The 21,134-nt window shown below is 37.7% G+C and overlaps 1 long non-coding RNA gene across 1 annotated transcript in view; it reads left to right on the top strand.

The window, feature by feature from the left end:
- The window catches only part of LOC120869464, a 60,753-nt gene extending 51,095 nt beyond the window's left edge, over positions 1–9,658 (top strand). Inside the window, exon 3 of the long non-coding RNA XR_005722542.1 lies at positions 9,520–9,658. This is a non-coding gene — a long non-coding RNA (uncharacterized LOC120869464). The remainder of the gene's footprint in view (positions 1–9,519) is intronic.
- The last annotated feature ends 11,476 nt before the right edge of the window (positions 9,659–21,134 follow it).

Below are 21,134 nucleotides of genomic sequence, written 5' to 3'. Positions count from 1 at the left end.
TATAACAGCTTTACATGAATGTGATTGTATTTAATTCCTACCACTGCTTTGCAATATATGCACAATTATCCTTACATAAGGAAATTAAGAGGTAATGAATTCTAATACCTCTTACTTGCCAAAGAAAACACTGTCTAATTTTGTAAAGGTACACAATTTTCTTAAAAACATCAATAATATTTTGAATAGGCAACTTACATATTATATCCGTATATGTGACTTATATATGAAGTATTCAAATCACCCATAAACGAACGTTTGTTATTATTGGTCTCCTCTTTTATGTTCTTAATGATGTATCATGAAATTCAGTACCAAAGCAGAATAATACAAACTGTGACACACAGGAATATAGTTCTTTATCAGATTCTCGATGCCAAAAGGTTAATTTGGAGGGCACTGAAACTTTTAAAAGAACTAGACTGAACGTTCCCTTATGAAGTGAATGCATACCGGTTTGTCATTTGCGCAGATGCTGTTTTTCTCTGAGTCTCTGCCTGACCAGTGGAAGCTGTTGGTCAAATTAATGAACCAGGCTTCCCTGGTGACTCCGACGGTAAAGAATCTGCCTGCTATGCAGGACACCTGGGTTTGATCCCTGGGTTGGGAAGATCCCCTGGAGAAGGAAATGGCTACCCACTCCAGCATTCTTGCCTGGAGAATCCCATGGACAGAGGAGCCTTGTGGGCTACAGTCCAGGAGGTTGCAAAGAGTTGGACACAACTGAGCTACTAACACACAATTAATGAATCACTCCTGCAGGCTAGCAAAGCACCTTCCATGTTTATTTTATATAGTGTTCGTCACTATAGGGAAACTACTTACTCACTCCAATTAGACATTAGCTACAGGTATTGGTCTTGTTAAACATCTTCCCTAATAAGGATTTATTGCAAGATGAATACTATAGAAATTAAAATAATTGTTATGCTTGAGACAGACTCCCTAAGCCTGCAAAATTCTTACCATACTAACCCATTTCTTGAAAGAAATTTGTGTGCAAGTTCTACTCAGTTATTAAGATAATGTATGTTTATTATGAAATGCTAAACATGTGAGGAGAAAGGAAAGCAAACTGTAATTTCCCCATCCAGAGATAACATTAATAGAATGAACACCTATGTACAGACTTTAAAACTAGGGTTCTACATTCCATTCTGTTATTACTTGAACATTTGTCCTTGCTAATACATGTTGTATAGTCCTCTAAATTCTCATTTTTCTGCCTTTATCATCATTTATATAACAGTTTTCTGCTGTTAGACATTTAGGTTCTAGTTTATTTTCCACTCATATTATAAAATGTGATAAAGATATTTTGCTGTAAATCATTACATTTATTTCTTATTTCTTTAGGGCATATTCCTAATGGTATTGCTGGGTCCAAAGATATAAATTTTTACTGTTTTGATCTATATTGACAATTGCCTTCCATAATGTTTGCAATGCTTTGCAGCTTTGTCATCAGTATAAAGATGCCCATTTTCCAACATTCTTACTAACAAGGAATATTGCCCTTTTCAATCACTTTGGTTTGGAAGCAAAACTCATATTTTGCTGCTTTTTAAATTAGAATCTTTTACTGTTAAAATGATACACTATTTTCATGTGTTTGCTTGCTGTTTGCTTTTCCTTGTATGTATCTGTTCATCTGTTTGCCCCCTTTTCTATTGTAGTGTTGACACTTTTCTCGTTGACTTGTATGGAAGTTAAATAAAGGGAGAATAAGGACAATGGCATTGTGTGCATTTTAGACTTTGTATTGTGAGCATTCACTCCAGGGGCAAGTTACACATACTAAAGATCAGGAAATAGCTGATTGGTAGAGTTTGTGCACAAGTAACTGGGATAAAAATTTAGATTCTTTCATTTAGGAAAAAAATCTCTATCCTTGAAATACACTTGAAAAGTGAAGGCACAGTCTGTTTTTAACCCTCTTGTCCAGGGTATTTTAAAGGGAAAAATAGTTTCATAATAATAATGATAATGTTAATAACAGCTAACATTTACTCTGAGTGTATGTGTGAAGTACTTACCAAGTTCTTCACATTCTCAGAACCACCCAATAAGCAGGCAGTCTTTCTATTTAAATTTTATAAACAAAAAAGCTGACCCTTATAAGGTTACATGAACCTTGTATTAAATTTAACTCATGTACTTTACAATTTTTATGCTACTCTAAGTCACTCTTTTAAAAAATCCTTCTATATCTGCATTAATTTTTCCACATTTTTGCTGCTATAGTACAGAAACTCAATTGCTTTGTGTTTTGATCAGGCATCATACTATTATGATTTATTAGTTCTAATAGCCATTTCATTGGAAAATACTCTGATGCTGGGAGGGATTGGGGGCAGGAGGAGAAGGGGGATGATAGAGGATGAGATGGCTGGATGGCATCACTGACTCCATGGACGTGAGTCTAAGTGAACTCCGGGAGTTGGTGATGGACAGGGAGGCCTGGTGTGCTGCGGTTCATGGGGTCGCAAAGAGTCAGACACGACTGAGCGACTGAACTGAACTGAACTGAACTGAATAGCCATTTTGTAGGTTTCTAAGGATTGTGCTTATTAATATAAAGGGTGATGATTACTGAGAATAAGCACAGTTGTACCTCCATGTCTGGAACCCATTTCTCTCATGTGGCCTGTGGATGAGTTCTGAAGTATAGGTCAGGTCTGCATGCTGATTCATTCAGTCTGACTGGGAAGGAAAGCATTTTGCCCAGCTCTCTATGTAGGACAAAAGTTGGAGTTAGTCCTCTATCCCAACAAGGTATTACTAAGTACTGCAGAATTTCATGGGAGTTTTAGACTCTCTAAGGACATGCCTGAAATTCTCAGATGACGGACATTTGTGGTGAGGTTGGTTGAGGTGTTTGGGGGTGATAACCCACCCAAGTAAGGTTTTCTTGGGTTCAGATTTTATGTTTTGGGCAACTCCATTAAACACACAAGGGTAGTACACTGTTGACTGTGCAAGTTTTCCATAAAGGAACCGTTAATTAAGAATAACAAAATGAAAAAATAACAGACTGTCTCACTTCTGTTTTTTTTTTTCTTGTTTCTTTTTCTGTTTTGGAAACAGTACTCCAAAACTCTCTCAGCAGTTGAGTTAAACAAGGGCAGAATTGCACTAGGAGTGAAGCTTGCCTAAATTGGCCTTCTGGAAGCCTCCCAGGAACAGAGTAAAGCATGCTTGGCATTTCAGGTCCATTAAGGGGTGAAATGTGACCAGCTCCAAATGTTTTCTGCTCTTTCAATACCAGGTCTCTCTATGAAGTGGCAGTTGACTATAAAATAGGCTTTAGCCTGAAATGGAATCTTACTATTTCTCCACCTCTTTTCATGCAAATATTGTTTTAAAAATACCATCAGTGGATGAATATAATTCAACTATTTTACCTTGACTAGTATACATTTTATGGTAAAATTGTAAGTTATGCAATACAATTCATACTGTCATATAGAATTTTTTCTGTTATTTGAAAGCAGAATAATAATAAAGACCTATGAAAAGATGGAAATACATTAATCTCATTTTCTCCATGTTATAGAATTAATTAGTTTTGAATTTATTATATTTCTTTCCAATTTGGATAAGTATTATTTTTCAATCTATGTGCCTATGTGTGGATACACATATAGGTACTTATATTTATTTTACATCTAAGCATAAATATTTACATCTTTAGGTTTTACATATTTTACTTTTTATGCTACATATTTTAGATTTTAATATTTATATATATGAGCATAAATATTTATATGCTTATTTTTATGTTACATCTAAGCATAAATATTTATATGCCTATATCTGTGAATATCTGGATTAAAAAATAAGAATCACCTACTGTGTTTATATTTGCTCATCTAGGGCTTTTATGCATCCCAGATATAATAAACATTTATTGAGCATATAGTGTATCAAATCACTCCTCTAGATTTTGGGGATCTTTCAGTGAAAATTTAGACCAAAGTTCTTCCCCCGTGAATTTTATGTTTTGTTAGTTGCAGCATTCTTGACTTATGATTTAGGGTAAAGAGAGTGCATTTGTGGTTTTATGCAGTATCAAAAATATTATTGTATAGGAAGAAGAAATAATTGAGACTATTTTTCCTGAGTTCTTGCTCCATTTGTTCTTGCATAAATTACTAAGTGTAAGATATTTTATCCTGATCAACTCCATTTTAGTACATTATATAAGTGCAATCTTTATTAAGAAGTACCTGATGGCATTTTGTATTCTTATTTTAGATTTTAATAAATATTATGCAGCACAAAAAATAACAACATAAAATTGAGATAAATATGCAATTATTTATTTTCTACATTAATTTACTGACTAATAAGGTAGCATAGAGATTTTTGTGTTGTGTATTCCAAGTTCAAGATCCAAGACTGAGTTTCTTCTTAAGCATAATCTTCTCTGTTCAAATTGATCATGCAGTGTTGTTTATTTGATTAGGAAAATTATGTAAGAGCTTATAAGAATGTATGGGCTTCCCTGATGGCTTAGCTGGTAAAGAATCTGCCTGCAATGCGAGAGACGCGGGTTCAGTCCTTGGGTTGAGAAGATCCCCTGGAGAAGGGAACGTCTACCCACTCCAGTATTCTGGCCTGGAGTATTCCATGGACTGTATAGTCCATGGGGTCGCAAAGAGTCATATGATTGAGCAACTTTCACATCGTAAGAATGTATAAACTACAGCAAGATAGCATGTGAAAATTGATGATAAAATTGCAGATTTGACACTGGATTTTTAAACCCTGCTGAATTGAGGTTTTCTTTTGCTTTTAATGTCATTTATTATTTTCTTTCTAATTTTACAAGCAATGCATGTTCATTGTAGACAGGTAAAAATACATGAAAGTACAAAGTAAAATTTAATAATAATCACCCAGAATCCTCACCCCACCCCTAAAAAATCAGTATCAGCATTTGAATGCATTTCCTCCCAGTATCTACTTAAAAAAAAAAAAAAAAGATGTAATTGGTCTAAATCACTGTATTAGTTCTGATGGTACAACACAGTAAACTCACTACAGTTCTTACTGGTGACACCACATGGTGTCATTGTTATTATTCAATATATTTTCTCAGTTAATTTATATATAATTTGTACAATATTCTGTATAAAATAGAAGCAAAAGAAAATTTAGAAAAAATGCAGGCCTATGGCAATGTATTGCACTAGAATTTACAGCAGTAGTACTTCTAGCTTATTTCTAGTAGACATTGGTTAGATAGAGACTATTTCTCACCGCACTGACTCATCTGTATTAAACAAAAGGACTTCCTTCATTAAATTAACAAGGGAAGCAACCTATATAAGTAATTAGGTAGAAAAGAATGGTAAAATTAATCCCAATAAATGGTAAGAGAAGGGTTTATTTTAGTAAGACTTGGACATTTTGCAATAGTGAGCATAATGTTTTGTAAGTATCATTAATCTTGGTAAAGGGCTAATACCAGTAGAAATGGAAAACAGTGAAACACCAAACCCTGATCTATGTTTTAGCTGTAGTCTTAAAATTAGGGTTTGTGAATCTAAAGAGGAACTATCTAGTTTTTTCTGCATCTTTTGATGTGTCAGAGAAAGGATTCCCATCAAAATTGATCAAAAAGCAAGCATTCTTTGGAAGCATGAAATGCTTAATGTTAAAATCACACACATACATGCACAAAATACAGATTGTAAAAGCTTAATATTGTGACCTTCAAAAGAGCTTATTATACAAAACAGAAATCAACATCCTTTTTCAACGATGACCAGGGGATCAATTATCAGTGGCATTAAGCCTGAAGGCAGGTCATTGATCATTTCTATTGCCATGGCTATGATGGCTGTTGCTGCAGTTAGTGAATGCTATTGAACCTGCAACTCAACCCTAATCATGAGCAGTAGCTACCCTCTGCTCCCCAGTTCCCAATATTTCAGGAGAACAGGGTTAGAAACCCAGGCTTGAAAGGTCACCAAACCCTCATGGATTTCTTTTTTTTTTTTTTAATGTAATGTTTATTGTAAAAGATACTGGGAAACAGTTCAATAAATATCTTCATGTTTATTAAGGTGCCTCAAATTCTAGGCTAAACATTATTTTTATTTCATGGATAACAAAAGTCTGCTGTAAAATCCTGTTGGTCCATCCTAAAAATTTTGGACAATCAGAGATGGCCACTGCATATTTATGTAGTCAGCATCTTTAGTTTCTTGAGAGAAATGGTGAACTGAACTCTTGGTCCTGCTACTGACAGTATCAGTACTGAAATTTTCAGGAGGAAGAGTCGAGCCTGCTCTCCTCTCTAAGGTGAAGACATAAGTTGTGAGGGACAATTCCTGAAAACTGAAAAGTAGAAACAAACAAATAAAAAAATCTAATTTCTTTTGGTCTATCATATTTAATTCACTTTTACATTAAGTAATATAGAATGGTTTTATGTGTGAGAGTGTCTAGGGACACTAATAAGCCTGAGCCCAGTTTTGCACGAGGGGTCAGAAGAATTGAAAGATCCAGACTATTTATTGGCAACCTGTTGAGGAACTATATGCATAACAATAAAACAAAAACCAATGCAGGGCAAGGAGCAGCACCAGGAAACATATAAGTCATGAGTAAAGACAGATAGAGAAAGCAAGAGGGACCTATGTGATGGCAAAAAATCTGACTTAGGACCTTAATACCCTAACAAAAATGAAGCCCAGGGAAAATGGCATGAAAATTTTTAAAATCAATTAAAATGTGTTCTTTTCCTTTTTCAGGAAAGATAAGGGGATCTGGAGATACTTGATGCTCGGGGTGTTGATGTTTAGGTCTCAGATTTCAAAAGACTTCCCTGGCTATCAGCTCTCATGGCCCCGGTCCTTCCTTGGTGTGGATTCTGGCTCATCTGATGGAGAATTATATCATATAGGATATGATCAAGCATCAGCTGTAGCTGTGGTGTCATCTGAGGCTGGTGGGGGAAGATCTGCTTCCATACTTAGTTTTTGTTGTCACATTCAGTTCCTTGAAGGCGTCAGGGTGAGGCCCTCCCTTACCCTTGCGCCTCTGCCATGACTGAGAGAACATACCCAAAGCGAAGACCACGGACACAGACACCCCCCTACCCCAGAGCCTGGCAACTGCCCAACACATGTATAGTGAGCCCAGCTAAGAAAACAGGTCCACCAAAGCCAGTATAAACCACAAAGCCACAAAGCCTTGAGCTAAATAAAAGCTTATATGTTTAGTCACTGGTTTTGAGGTGACCATGCAACATCATTCTGTAGCAGTTAACTGATGCACTTACTAATAATCTATCTCAAAATTTTACCTCAAAGGAATTCTCATTTATTTTGAGAAGTTATTAGTGTTATCAAAGGCTGTGTGTATGTGTGTGTTTCCTGGGTTGCAAAGCTTAGTAATTCATCTTATCAGTTTTAATTTTTTTTTTCTTTTGGTAGCTCAGCAGTTAATTTTTCTAGTAATAAAGTCAATGCTGCTTTAAGATCCCAAATGTCAGATGTGACTTGCAGAGGATATTATATATAAATGGCTGGATCCCAGGAAAATTTCCTAGATGTTAGTATGATTTTTTTTTTCCCTTCAAATTTCAGATTTTAAAAATTAAGTTGTCTCTAACTTGTACTTCTTATTTAACTTATATTCAGTGTACATCATGAGAAACGCTGGGCTGGAAGAAGCACAAGCTGGAATCAAGATTGCTAGGAGAAATATCAATAACCTCAGATATGCAGATGACACCACCCTTATGGCAGAAAGTGAAGAGGAACTAAAACATCTCTTGAAGAAAGTGAAAGAGGAGAGTGAAAAAGTTGGCTTAAAGCTCAATATTCAGAAAACTAAGATTATGGCATCCGGTCCCATCACTTCATGGGAAATAGATGAGGAAACAGTGAAAACAGTGTCAGACTTTATTTTGGGGGGCTCCAAAATTACTGCATATGGTGATTGCAGCCATGAAATTAAGATGCTTATTCCTTGGAAGGAAAGTTATGACCAACCTAGATAGTATATTGAAATGCAAAGATATTACTTTGCCAACAAAGGTCTGTCTAGTCAAGGCTATGGTTTTTCCAGTGGTCATGTATGGAAGTGAAAGTTGGACTGTGAAGAAAGCTGAGCACTGAAGAATTGATGCTTTTGAACTGTGGTGTTGGAGAAGACTCTTGAGAGTCCTTGGACTGCAAGGAGATCCAACTGATCCATTCTAAAGGAAATCAGTCATGGGTGTTCATTGGGAGGACTGATGCTGAAGCTGAAACTCCAATACTTTGGACACTTCATGCGAAGAGTTGACTCATTGGAAAAGACCCTGATGCTGCGAGGGATTAGGGGCAGGAGGAGAAGGGGACAATAGAGGATGAGATGGCTGGATGGTATCACCGACTCGATGGACTTGAGTTTGAGTGAACTCTGGGAGTTGGTGATGGACAGGGAGGCCTGGCGTGCTGTGATTCGTGGAGTAGCAAAGAGTTGGACACAACTGAGTGACTGAACTAAACTGAACTGAACTTGTGCAAATAAATGGTATTTGCCCTACAGAAGAGTTTTAATGAGATGGCTCTTGACACTTGCCTTCATCATGGTCAAGACATTTGTTTTGAAATATGGAATCGATCTACCTGTTGCCTCTCAAGTTTTTGTGGAAAAAAAAAAAAGACTCTAAGAGTTAATTTCCACTTTTTCTGTTCATGTTCAACAAATGTTACCATACTTTAAAAAAAAATGTTTCTTCTTTCACTTTCGTGTCCATGGATTCAACTAATATCTTGCAGGTGTAAATCATCTTTGGCCCTTAGACAAGGCCCTTAATACACAAGTAAAGAACAATGCCAAATATTAAATTGCAATCAATTAATTTCTAGTCACGTGTGTGTTCAGTCACTCAGTCATGTCTGCTTTGCGACCCCATGGACTGTAGCCCGCCAGGCTCCTCTGTCCTTGGGATTTCCCAGGCGAGAATACTGAAGTGGGTTGCCATATCCTGCCGCAGGGGATCTTCCCAACCCAGGGATGGAACCCATATCTCTTGTGTCTCCTGCATTGGCAGACTGCTTCTTTACCATTGCACCACCTGGGAAGAATCTATTCTTTCTGAAATTTTTTTAACTGAAAATGTGCCTATTTTAAAATGTTTCCTTCAGCATTTGTTTTTAAAGCCTGCTAGTGACATTCCGAATGATATTTTTCTAACCAGATACTTTTATTACAGAAAGTGTGATAGGAATTTTGAGAAAATACATGACCTCTCTGAGCAGCCATTGACCATGCTAGATAACATGAATGGTACTACATAATGGGAAAGAATTCCACAAGTAACCCCAAGGAATGTGTGGCACTCAGCGATAATCTTATACTTGAGCTAATTTCATGATCTGAGCTTTGTTCAAATATTGAAAATAAAGCCGTGGGCTAAAACTACAATTTGCTTCAGTGGATTAAATTGTACGTGAATTTATTTATATATATATTTTTTGTACTATGTGTGTGTGCCATCTGTCCCCTCTGGAGAGCTGATCTCAGGCTACAACCCTCCTGGCAGATGCCAACCATCCAACATCTCAGGAAGACACGGTTAGCAGCTGGAAGCCTGGTCACAGTTTGGTGGAAGATGCCTTCTCTGGGGCTGAGATTGCAGCAGCCCCTTGCCTTCCGGTTTTGGCTGTTGCAAGCCTGCCTCTCTGCCTCCAGGTGGGAGGGGCCGGTGTGCGGCCGGCTAGCTCTCCTTCTAACAACGGAACTGACTAAACTGGTGTGTGTGTGTGTGCTCAGTCGTGGCACTTTGTGACCCTATGGACTGTAGCCCGCCAGGCTTTTCTGTCCATGGGATTCTCCAGGCAAGAATTCTGGAGTGGGTTGCCATTTCCTCCTCCAGGGGATCTTTGTGACCCAGGGATCAAACTCACATCTCCTGCCTTGCAGATAGATTCTTTACCACATGAGCCACCTAGGAAGCCGTTTTTTCTACTATATTGAGATATTATTATTTTGCAGTAAGCCACACATATTTAAATTCCACAATTTGAAGAATTTTGACCCACGTATGCACTGTGAAACCATCATCATAATCAAGATATCAAACATTTTCATCTCAAAACTTTTTTTCATGCCCCTGACCTATTCTACCCCCCACCACTTCCATCCCAGCTGATCTGTTCTTGGATTAGATTGCATTTCCAAGAATCTCATATGAATGGAATTGTAGAGCAGCCATGAGATTTCGTCTGTCTTCTTGTGCCCAGTGTAATTATTCTGAGGTCCACCCAAGCTATTACATGTACTAGGAGGTTGTTGCTTTTTATTGCTGAGCAGTTTTCAGTGGAACAGATAAACTATGCTTTATTTACCCATCATCTGATTTGAGATGTCTTTAGTGCTTGGCTGTTACAAATAAGGCTGCTGAGAGCACTCATGTATAAGTCTTTTTTTCTGGACATATATTAATATTTCCTTCTCTTTTGTGTAAATATTAGTAGAAGGGCTGCTTCCTGTGGTTACTGTGTGTTTAATGTGTTTAAAAACATGTCAAAGTGTTTGCAAGGCAAACCCACCTGCCAATGCAAGAGACGTGGGTTTGCTAGTCTGGGAAATCCCTTAGACAGAGGAGCCTGGTGGGCTACAGTCCATGGGAGTCTCAAGGAGCTGGACAGGACTGAGCATGCGCACACCTATATCATTCTCACTCGCAGCGTATGAGACGCCTAGAGATTTTGCCCCTCAGGCAAATCTTTTCAACCACTCAGGAATTTAACACAACATTAAAAATCAACTTCAATTCAAAGAGTCCGCATTGCAGGTGGGACTCTTTACGAGCTGAGCCACCAGGGAAGCCTTTGATTCAATAAAACACGTTAAAAATTAAAAATGCAATAAAATCACAGTTTTGTTTGAACAAGGGTTTGAGTTGCATGGGATAGACGTGCAGGCGTTTGGATGGGCATCCATGGCTCAGCACTGAGACTGGCAGGGAATGAGGATTAGGGATACTTGATTTGGAAGCCAGAACACACCAGAGTTGAGTGGTAAGAAGAGAAGGACACAGAAGAGCCCTGAAAATTAGAAGTTCAGGGGAGGAAGAAACTGCGAAAGAGATTGTGATGTGACTTTCAGACAAATACAGCAGGTGGCCCATGCAGGAAGCCAAAACAGACCACAATTATAGGACACACTTATCGGACACACTATAGGGGGACCACTTTGGTCCTTTCAGTTTCGATGGACTGGTGATGATAGAAGTTGTGTATAAAACCAAACAAAGTCAAGGGAATATAGACAGCTATCTGGTCTTTGATCCAAGTGGGAATTCATTCTGGGAAGGCAAAACCACCAGCTTCCAGGGGAGCAGATTTCCCCTCTAAGTGGTACATTGCCCTTAGTCAGCATAGTTGGAGAGAAAAGCTAAAGGGCTTTCCTCAGAGAGGAACAGGACCATTAAAATCTGGCTGCTTGGAGATGAAGTCCTTGTGTCTTAATTATCATGCTTTGATTCTTTAAAGTTTTGCCAAAGCCTTATAGTGCCTTGAATCAAGGGTAAGTTCTTTGATATCTCAAATAAGATGAAATAAATGCATGATGCCTGTATTTATCAACAAATAAATAAATCAGAAAAAACCCACAAAATTTCTTTCAAAGAGAATAAGTTTAGTTGTGTTGATGGAAAGAATCAATTAAAATAAACTATAATATGAATAGAAAAGGATTTTACTCTTGCCAAGCTGAGGAAGATAACCCAGGAGACACAGATTCAACAAGCACATGAACTGTGCTCCCCAGATGACAAAATAGGTGAGTCTTATAAAGGCAAAAACCACAGAGTTGCATAAATTGTTTTTTGAGAGTCATATTGGAGCTGGCAAGAAGTAAGTGTGCTTCTCAAGCCAGGATTGGTTGGGGTCTAAAATGGTTGCACACTTACAGGGAAAGACTATTAGGGTATAGCTGGCAGCTGCTCACGAGGCAGCTGGTGGTGTCCTTCAGTTTGACACAGTTCAGGGAACTCAAGTGCTCAGGCATGCGGGGACATGTCCAATGCCACATCCACAATGGCCACCCAGCTCCATCCTATGCGTCCGAACCGCAGTTACTCCACTTTGATTTTAAAACGCATTCTTTTCTTTAATGGTGAAAGCAGATGCACAATGCATGTTTGACAAGCCATAAGACAGGCTGTTCCTGTTAGCATAAAGTAAGGGTTAGTCACTCAATCGTGTCCGGCTCTGCAACGCTATAGACTGTAGCCCATCAGTCTCCTCTGTCCATGGAATTTTCAGTGCAAGAATACTGGAGTGGGTAGCCATTCCCTTCTGTAGGGGATCTTCCTGACCCAGGGATTGAGCCCGGGTCCCCTGCATTGCAGGCAGACTCTTACTGTCTGAGCCACCATGGAAGTCTGGTTAGCATAAAGTTCAAGTCCAATAGTGTATAAGCCAGGATAACTTTCCCATACCTCAATATGTGAAAATTTCTTCCATCAAGTAATAATAAGGTTGAATTATCACATTAAATAACAAAGAAATGTTAATTTACTGATCACAATCTAAGGAACTAATATTGAGCAACTGTTGAAATACATAGCTTAAAATTGCCCACATTGTGGACACAGAAGGGGGAGTTTGAGGGGTTGGGAAGAATTGAGAGAGTAAGCATTGATATATATGCCCTACCATGTGTAAACTACATAGCTAGTGGGAGTATAGCACAAGGAGATCAGCTCAGTGCTCTGTGATGACCTAGAGAGGTGGGATGGGGATGGGAGGGAGGCTAGAGAGGAAGAGGATATATGTATGCATATGGCTAATTCATGTTGTTGTGCAGAAGAAACTAACACAATGTTGTTGTAAAGCAATTATCCTCCCCCCCCAAAAAAAATTAAAATTGCTCACAGATCACTTTATCAGGAATGTTTCAATAATTTTTAGATACTCCTTTCATTTACATTGACTTTTGTTTCTTTACTCGAATTATCTGTGTTCATTAAAATAATGTTTATGATCTATATAATGGCATCCCCTTAATTCTGAAAGGATTCTATGGGATTTTTACAGAATGTTTTATAAAATAAATGGCAAGATAATTGTTCGATTAACACATGGATGGTAATGATGGGAAAATGAAGTTGACATTAGCAAACATTAAAATATGTTTGGCAGTGGGATCTAGAAAACAAGTTATAACAGCAAAAGAATAGTATCTAATTAACCCTAAAAACAGGAGAAAGACTGGCTTTTCCCCTAGACTATAAACTAAAAAATGATTTGCTTTTAAAACCATCAGAAAGCTCTTCTCTCCCCAACTCGGTTGATAATAAGCTGCTGTCTATCCCAAATCTTGATACTTACAAGGCTTTTACAGCAAATGAGAAAATAGTAAAGTTAATGCCCCTTAACAGAAATTTCATTTGCACCAGTTTCATTCTGAGTATGACAAATCCATTCAATACACCCGATCTTTACACAAAAATGATTTAAAATGGACGATTACATGGGTATAATAATTGAACTTTCCCCCTTGTCTATGAGAAAATCATGTCTTGAGTAATAAAGACTCCTTGAAACAACTGAATTTCAATACAAAGAATGACCTCAGAGGCTGGGGTTAATTTCTCACTTAATTTCTCCATTTTCTCTTGCTTGTTCCTCTCTTTTGGAGTTTCTTTCATTTCTTTCCTAATGTCTCTAAACTGTTCCACTTTCCCACTGGAAGATGGGCTGTCCTTTCTGCCCTAAAGGACACATTACTCCACTTCTAAATGGGTTAACTTTGCCACATACATTTTTTTCAGTTAGTGTGTACCATATGCGCTTGATTCTAAAATATCCAAAGTGTGGGGTTTCTGACTTCACTCTTTGATCTTTATAAAGCCATATGGTTTTTCTGACCTTGGGTAATGTAATTGAGGGTGTGCCAATGCTGTTGGATATCCATCAAACGTAACAGAAGGCTCTAACAGAGGACGTAACACCACCTTCACCACCGGAAGCATCCTCATCTTTGTTCATTTCGAAGGATCAGACAAGAGAGTTGAATTGTTACCAACATAGTTGAATATCAAATTCCATGCTTATGAGACTAAAATATTCTTCCCATTGTTAGAATTTTCCCCTGGAAGATTATCCAATGTATATGTCAAATGTACAAACAAACAAACCAGTATAATTGAGCAAGTCTGGCATTTTAAAACCTCCTTCTCTGACTAGGCAAATAGGATTCAGTTCAGTACTTTGACATTTCTCTGTCTAATTAAAATGTTAAGGTACTTGATTTCAAGGAGGCTGGGAAACCCAATCCAAGCTTTTGAGTTTTTAGCTAATTCTAAATTCTATTTTACTTTAGTCACAGCTTCGGTAACATCTAGTGCAGGGAACTGCAAAGAAAACTTTTAACATTGTGAGAAAGTAAGTAGCTTTACTAAAATAGCAAGTATGGAAAAATCAGTTTGTATAAGTTGCCTGAGAAAGTGAAAGTGTTAGTTGCTCAGTCACTATGCATTAATAATTTGACAAAAGATGCTGGCAGGCATCCAAGTTCGAGTATATTATGCTTTGTTTTTTCTATTTTCTGGATGGATAACAACTCTATCTTTTCCAGCCAGTGAAATTGAGATATTCACATGAAAAATTATAGCATATTCCATGCATTTTATTCTGTCCATGTTTATGCCTTAATACATCCCAATAGCTAGGCTGTTTGACAACAAATCATAGTGTATTCTTTTGGGTAAAATTCAATTCAATTCAGTCGCTCAGTCGTGTCTGACTCTTTGTGACCCTGTGGACTGCAGCGCACCAGGCTTCCCTGTCTATCACCAACTTCCGGGGCTTGCTCAAACTCATGTCCGTTGAGTTGGTGATGCCATCCAACCATCTCATCCTCTGAGTTCCCTTCTCCTCTTGCCTTCAATCTTTCCCAGAATCAGGGTCTTTTCTAATGAGTCAGTTCTTCACATCAGGTGGCCAAAGTATTGGAATTTCAGCTTCAGCATCAGTCCTTCCAATGAATATTCAGGACTGATTTCCTTTAGGATGGACTGGCTTGATAGCCTTGCAGACCAAGGGACTCTCAAGAGTTTCCTCCAACACCACAGTTCAAAAGCATCATTTCTTCGGTGCTCAGCTTACTTTATAGTCCAAATTTCACATCCATACATGACTACTGGAAAAGCCATAGCTTTGACTAGACGGACTTTTATTGGCAAAGTAATGTCTCTGCTTTTTAATATGCTGTCTAGGTTGGTCATAGCTTTTCTTCCAAGGAGCAAGCATCTTTTAATTTCATGGCTCCAGTCACCATCTGCAGTGATTTTGGAGCCCAAGAAATATAAAGTCTCTTACTGTTTCCATTCCTTCCCCATCTGTTTGTCATGCAGTGATGTGACTAGATACCATGATCTTAATTAGTTTTCTGAATGTTGAGTTTTAAGCCGACTTTTTCACTTTCCTCTTTCACTTTCATCAGGAGGCTCTTTAGTTCTTTGTTTTCTGCCATAAAATTACATAAAATGTAAAATTACATAAAATGTTATATGAATTAAAATTACATAAATGTTATCTGAATTTGAGAGTCATTTCACTTATAGAAATATAAGAAATTTCTTAATTTCCAGGGCATACAATAAGCTTATTAGATAGAGAAAATTATTAAAGATGTGCTTTTCTCTTCATTTACAATTGATTCTCAGAGGGGCAAAGACAGGTGGAAGGGCCACAACCCCACATTCATATATTCATTGAGGGACAGTTTTTCAGAGCACAATAAATAAAATATTTTGAGAATGTGATTCCATTCATGAACTGTAAGTCTCAGGTCAAAAATAGATGCCATGCAATTTTACTAAAGTTTGCTATATAATCATTCATCAATAATATAGCCTTAATTTTTCCTCTAGTAGTCATGTATGGATGTGAGAGTTGGACCATAAACAAGGCTGAGCTTTCGAACTGTGGTGCTAGAGAAGACTCTTGAGAATCCCTTGGACTGCAAGGAGATCCTTTAGTCAATCCTAAAGGAAATCAACCCTGAATATTCATTGGAAGGACTAATGCTGAAGCTGAAGCTCCAGTACTTTGGCCACCTGATGCGAAGAACTGACTTATTGGAAAAGTCCCTGATATTGGGAAAGATTGAGGGCTGGAGGAGGGAGGGGGACAGAGGATGAGATGGTTGGATAGCATCACTGACTCAATAGACATAAATTTGAGCACACTCTAGGAGATAGTGAAGGACAGGGAGGCCTGGCAAACTGAAGTCCATGTGGTGGCAAAGAGTTGGACATGACTTAGCAACTGAACAGTCTTTCCTCTATGCCTTCATGACATTTGAGATTGAATATGTTGTTGATATGAATTTTAAGGCTCACACTGGTATCATGAATGCCTTGTAGTGAAAGTGATCACATAAATTGTGATTTTGTGTTTTTTTCCATCACACAATAACCAACAATTACCATTTGGTAATTGGTAACCAATTTTCCACTTAAATAAATAAGCCAGTGGGTTGAAAGCATTTTGCCTTTAGAAGATAGCTATGTAACTTTAAGAAATTATTTTTAATATTATTGTGACATATTAGTTCTAAACAATGTAGAAGCAATTTGGATTTTAAGCATGTGGTCTAGGAAGGCTCAAGGGACAGTATCCTTTGAAGAACTCAATATGGTAAACTAACATCAGTAACCAGGAGTTTAGGGAATATCTGCTCTAAGGGCTCTAAGGCTCTGTGTGTATTTTTCAAGGGAATACCCATGGGAACATGCACATCGATGGCTAAATAAATCCATGGCCTCTGACTTTGGTTAGAGTGAAAATCCTCCACTGTCACGTCTTTGGTTCTCAGTTAGACAGGGGCTACTGGCCCATTTCAGCAGAGAATGGCTCAGCAGTAAACCTCTGTCCATGGGCTAACACACCTGTGAAGAAAGCTGTTTCAGAAAGTGACAGCAGGAAGCTAAGTGGAAAGAACCAGAAACTCCAGAAACAATCAGGTAGGCACAACAATTCCTGCCCCAACTACACCCACTGGGAGGCTTTAAACCCTGCAGGGGAGGTGGTCAGGAAGATGGTAGAATTTTCCATCACTGTGGAATCTGCTGGGAATTCAATCTGACTTTTAAGATTTCTAGGTCTCATCTCCAGATCAGATTTAAAAACTGTTATCCCAACCACCAGAATCCTCCTACTGAAAAAAAAGTCATAATATGGATACCCTCAACCAACTGATTTGTGATTTTGCCAATTCAACAGAAGAAGTGTTTGGTTTTATCAAATTGCAAGAATCCTCTTAAGCCCTAATTTTTAAATCCTTTCTACATCTTTAATTTCTTTATACTCAAAAGAATGTTCTTATCAATAGATTAAATTAGAAGGTTGCATCTTAATATCCCAGCTGCTCTGTATAATAAAGTTAATATATGATGTTCATTTTTTTTCTTTCCCCACTGGAAAAACAATGGCCAACAATTTGCCTTGAACCGCAAATCTGTTCTTTTGGCCAAGTGAAGCTATTTCTGAAAATTTCACTGTAAAAAAATGAGCAAGTCAAGGATGGAAGATACAATTTTCTAGTAAGTCACTGCTTCCAATCCATGAGTTACTTATTCTCATGAATAATCCTCCAAACCAGTATGACACAGTTATTTGTAGTCTGTGTTAGCTATGGCATAGGAAAAAAAGTTTTTAATCAGCAGCCATAGATTCTGTTCCTCCAGTAACAGAAATGACAAGAAATTTCTAACATTTACTTAGGCAAATCTTTTTCTTGTATCACATATATAAAGTAGAAGATCTCATTGTAATATGCTTCATACTGCTATGAAGACTGACTAGTCAAACACCTTTTGTTGTCATTGGAATGTCAGCATGTTATAATGTCACTTAAAAAAAAAATTCAAATCAGGATAAATCGGTGTTGAGCCTTGTCTTGAGTAAATTATTCCAAGGTCTGTATACCTCTCTCACACAGGTTTTCTGTAAAAAGAAAGAAAGAAATTAAAAATCTGTAACATCTCTTTGTTAGGAGATTGTATAAGTTTCTTTTCTATGTTTTTATCAGAAAACATTGAAAAATGCAATCTCTTGGTGCCTCGTTTATTTAAGAGAGTTTTAGTTGGGTGTCTCCTTTGCTCTTTCCTCAAATTAACTAAAAGGGTTTGAATGAAGAATTGTTAATAATCAGTGTGATTAGCAGGGTTCCCTGGTCCTTTCCCAGCACTCACCTTTTATGAGCAATTGTCTGGTCTTCTTCATAAAACTGAGTTGTGGGTTGTGGATAATGCCTTGGCCCGCCTGTTTGACAGATGGACAGGCTAGTTTTGTGGTGGGACCAAGGGGCTCACTCGTGAGCTGGGGAGAGAACAAAGTGGGAATAACACCTAAAAGTCCCTAAAATTGCCTTGTAAAGGCACCATTGATCACACCATTGAAGTGCATGTCCATTTTTTGGTGTTTTGAAATGTCCTTCTCAAATAAACTCTCTTTTAATTGGTGAGGAAGAACCCTCATTTTGCTAAATCCTGAAAGAGTAGACCTATGGATTCCTTTAAAAAGTCTTATTACTAGTAAAGGCTTGAGCAATTTATCTTATTACAATGAATGACTAATTGACTAAGTAGATAAAGAACATTCTAATGTGATGTTAAGAATACCTCCTAGGTAGGTAGGTAGGTAGATAAAGCAAATACTGCTTTATCATCACCTCCTTTCCTACTTTTTTCACTTTTATCTCATTAAGTAGATTTTATTCCCTTTTAAGGAAATCAAACATCAAATATCATTATCATCTTTGAGTTGCACATATTATTAAAAGGGCAAAAATATTGATACTGGGGATAATTTAGGAGATATGGCTTATTCAGAGAGAATGATTTGAGATATGAATTGCCTTCTAAAGTCTACATTTATAAACAATTGGTAATCATATTTCTAGCTAATTTCACCCAGGCAAAACTGGAGTCACTCATATTACCATTTGGCACTCATAAAGTGGGTGGGTTTATTTTATTTCTACCAGTAATCACTATGGATGCATTTATTCATTGTGAAATTCATTCTAACTGGATTCACTAGTTTATGTAGGATGTTCTCAACTCTTCAGGTAAGAACTTAGCAATCATTTCACTTCCTACTTTTAAAAATGAAACTTGCTTGAAGTTAATAACACAGTACAATATCTGAAAGAGATGTGAGATTTTTTGTTTCTTTGAAAGATAGGAAATCACTTTTAAAGAATGGGTTAGTGCATGGGAAAAAAACAAAATACTCATCCAGTTTTAAATTCTACTCGAAACCCACAAAGCCTGGAGCTACAACATGAGATAATGATTTTGTTGCTTTCCTTAAATAAATTTTCCCCTTTCTCCAGTGATTTTTTTTTTTTTTAATTCACTGATTCATAGAATACAACTCCCGATCTGTAAGCCTTAGGTGATCATTTTAAAACTAGTTGAAGGGAGAACTTGAATCACTCATCTTCTTTTTCACTTGATTTTGCTCTTTGGGGAACAAAGGTAGTACAGGGATGTTTGAGGTGGTCCAGTCCTATGACTTTGGAAGTGAGCACATCTGTGCCCAGAGAGATGAAGCCAGTCACCCAGAACACACCAGACACTTCACAAAGTCCAGTGGACAGTCAGGCCTCAAGTCTGGAGGACAGAGGACCTGCATCTGACACTTACCTTATCTTTTCCCCAATGTAATGTGGTAACTTATTATTGGGTGTCCCTGGTGGCTCAGTGGTAAGAATCTGCCTGCAATGCAGGAGACACAGTTTCGATCCCTGGGTCAAGCAGATCCCCTGGAAGAGAGCATGGTAACCCACTCCAGCATTCTTACCTGGAGAATCTCATGAACAGAGGAGTGAGGCAGGCTATAGTCCATGGGATCGCAGAGAGCTGGACAGGATTTAGTGGCTGAACAACAACTTATCCTTATGCTTCTTTAATTTTTTTTAATTTATTTTAATTGGAGGCTAATTACTTTACAATATTGTGGTGGTTTTTGCCATCCATTCACGTGAATCAGCCATGGGTGTACATGTGTTCCCCATCCTGACCCTCCCTCCTACCTCCCTCCCCATCCCATCCTTCAGCGTCATCCCAGTGCACCAGTCCTGAGCACCCTGTCTCATGCATTGAGCCTGGACTGGCAATCTATTTCACATATGATAATATACATGTTTCAATGCTATTCTTTCAAATCATTCCACCTTTGCTTTCTCCCACAGAGTCCAAAAGTCTGTTCTTTACATCTGTGTCTCTTTTGCTGTCTTGCATATAGGGTCATCATTACCATCTTCCTAAATTCCATATATATGCATCAATACACTGTATTGGAGTTTTTCTTTCTGACTTACTTTGCTCTGTATAATAGGCTCCAGTTTCATCCACCTCATTAGAACAGATTCAAATGCATTTTTAAAAGCTGAGTAATATTCCATTGTATATATATACCACAGCTTTCTTATCCATTTGTCTGCCAGTGGACATCTAGGTTGCTTCCATGTCCTGGCTATTGTAAACAGTGCTGTGATGAACATTGGCGTACATGTGTCTCTTTCAGTTCTGGCTTCCTCAGAGTGTATGTCCAGCACTGGGGTTGCTGGGTAGTATGGGAGTTCTAATTTCCAGTTTTTTAAGGAATCTCCATACTGTTCTCCATAGTGGCAGTATTAGTTTGCATTCCCACCAACAATGTAAGAGGGTTTCTTTTTCTCTACACCTTCCCTAGCATTTATTGTTTGTAGACTTTTTGATAACAGACATTCTTACTGGCATGAGATGGTACCTTATTGTGGTTTTGATTTGCATTTCTCTGATAATGAGTGATGTTGAGGATCTTATCATGTGTTTGTTAGCCATCTGTATGTCTTATTCAGAAAAATGTCTGTTTAGTTCTTTGGCTCATTTTTTGATTGGGTCACTTATTTTTCTGGAATTGAGCTGCAGAAGTTGCTTGTATATTTTTAAGATTAATTCTTTGTCAGTTGCTTCATTTACTATTATTTTCTCCCATTCTGAAGGCTGTCTTTTCACCTTGCTTATAGTTTCCTTGATTGTGCAAAAACTTTTAATTTTAATTAGGTCCCATTTGTTTATTTTTGCTTTTATTTCCAGTATTCTGGGAGGTGGGTCATAG

The sequence above is a fragment of the Oryx dammah genome, unplaced genomic scaffold, assembly GCF_014754425.2.
Source record: "Oryx dammah isolate SB20612 unplaced genomic scaffold, SCBI_Odam_1.1 HiC_scaffold_10, whole genome shotgun sequence".
Taxonomy (NCBI): domain Eukaryota; kingdom Metazoa; phylum Chordata; class Mammalia; order Artiodactyla; family Bovidae; genus Oryx; species Oryx dammah.
The sequence above is the reverse complement of the archived record's forward strand: the minus strand, read 5'-3'. Positions and strand labels throughout refer to the sequence as shown.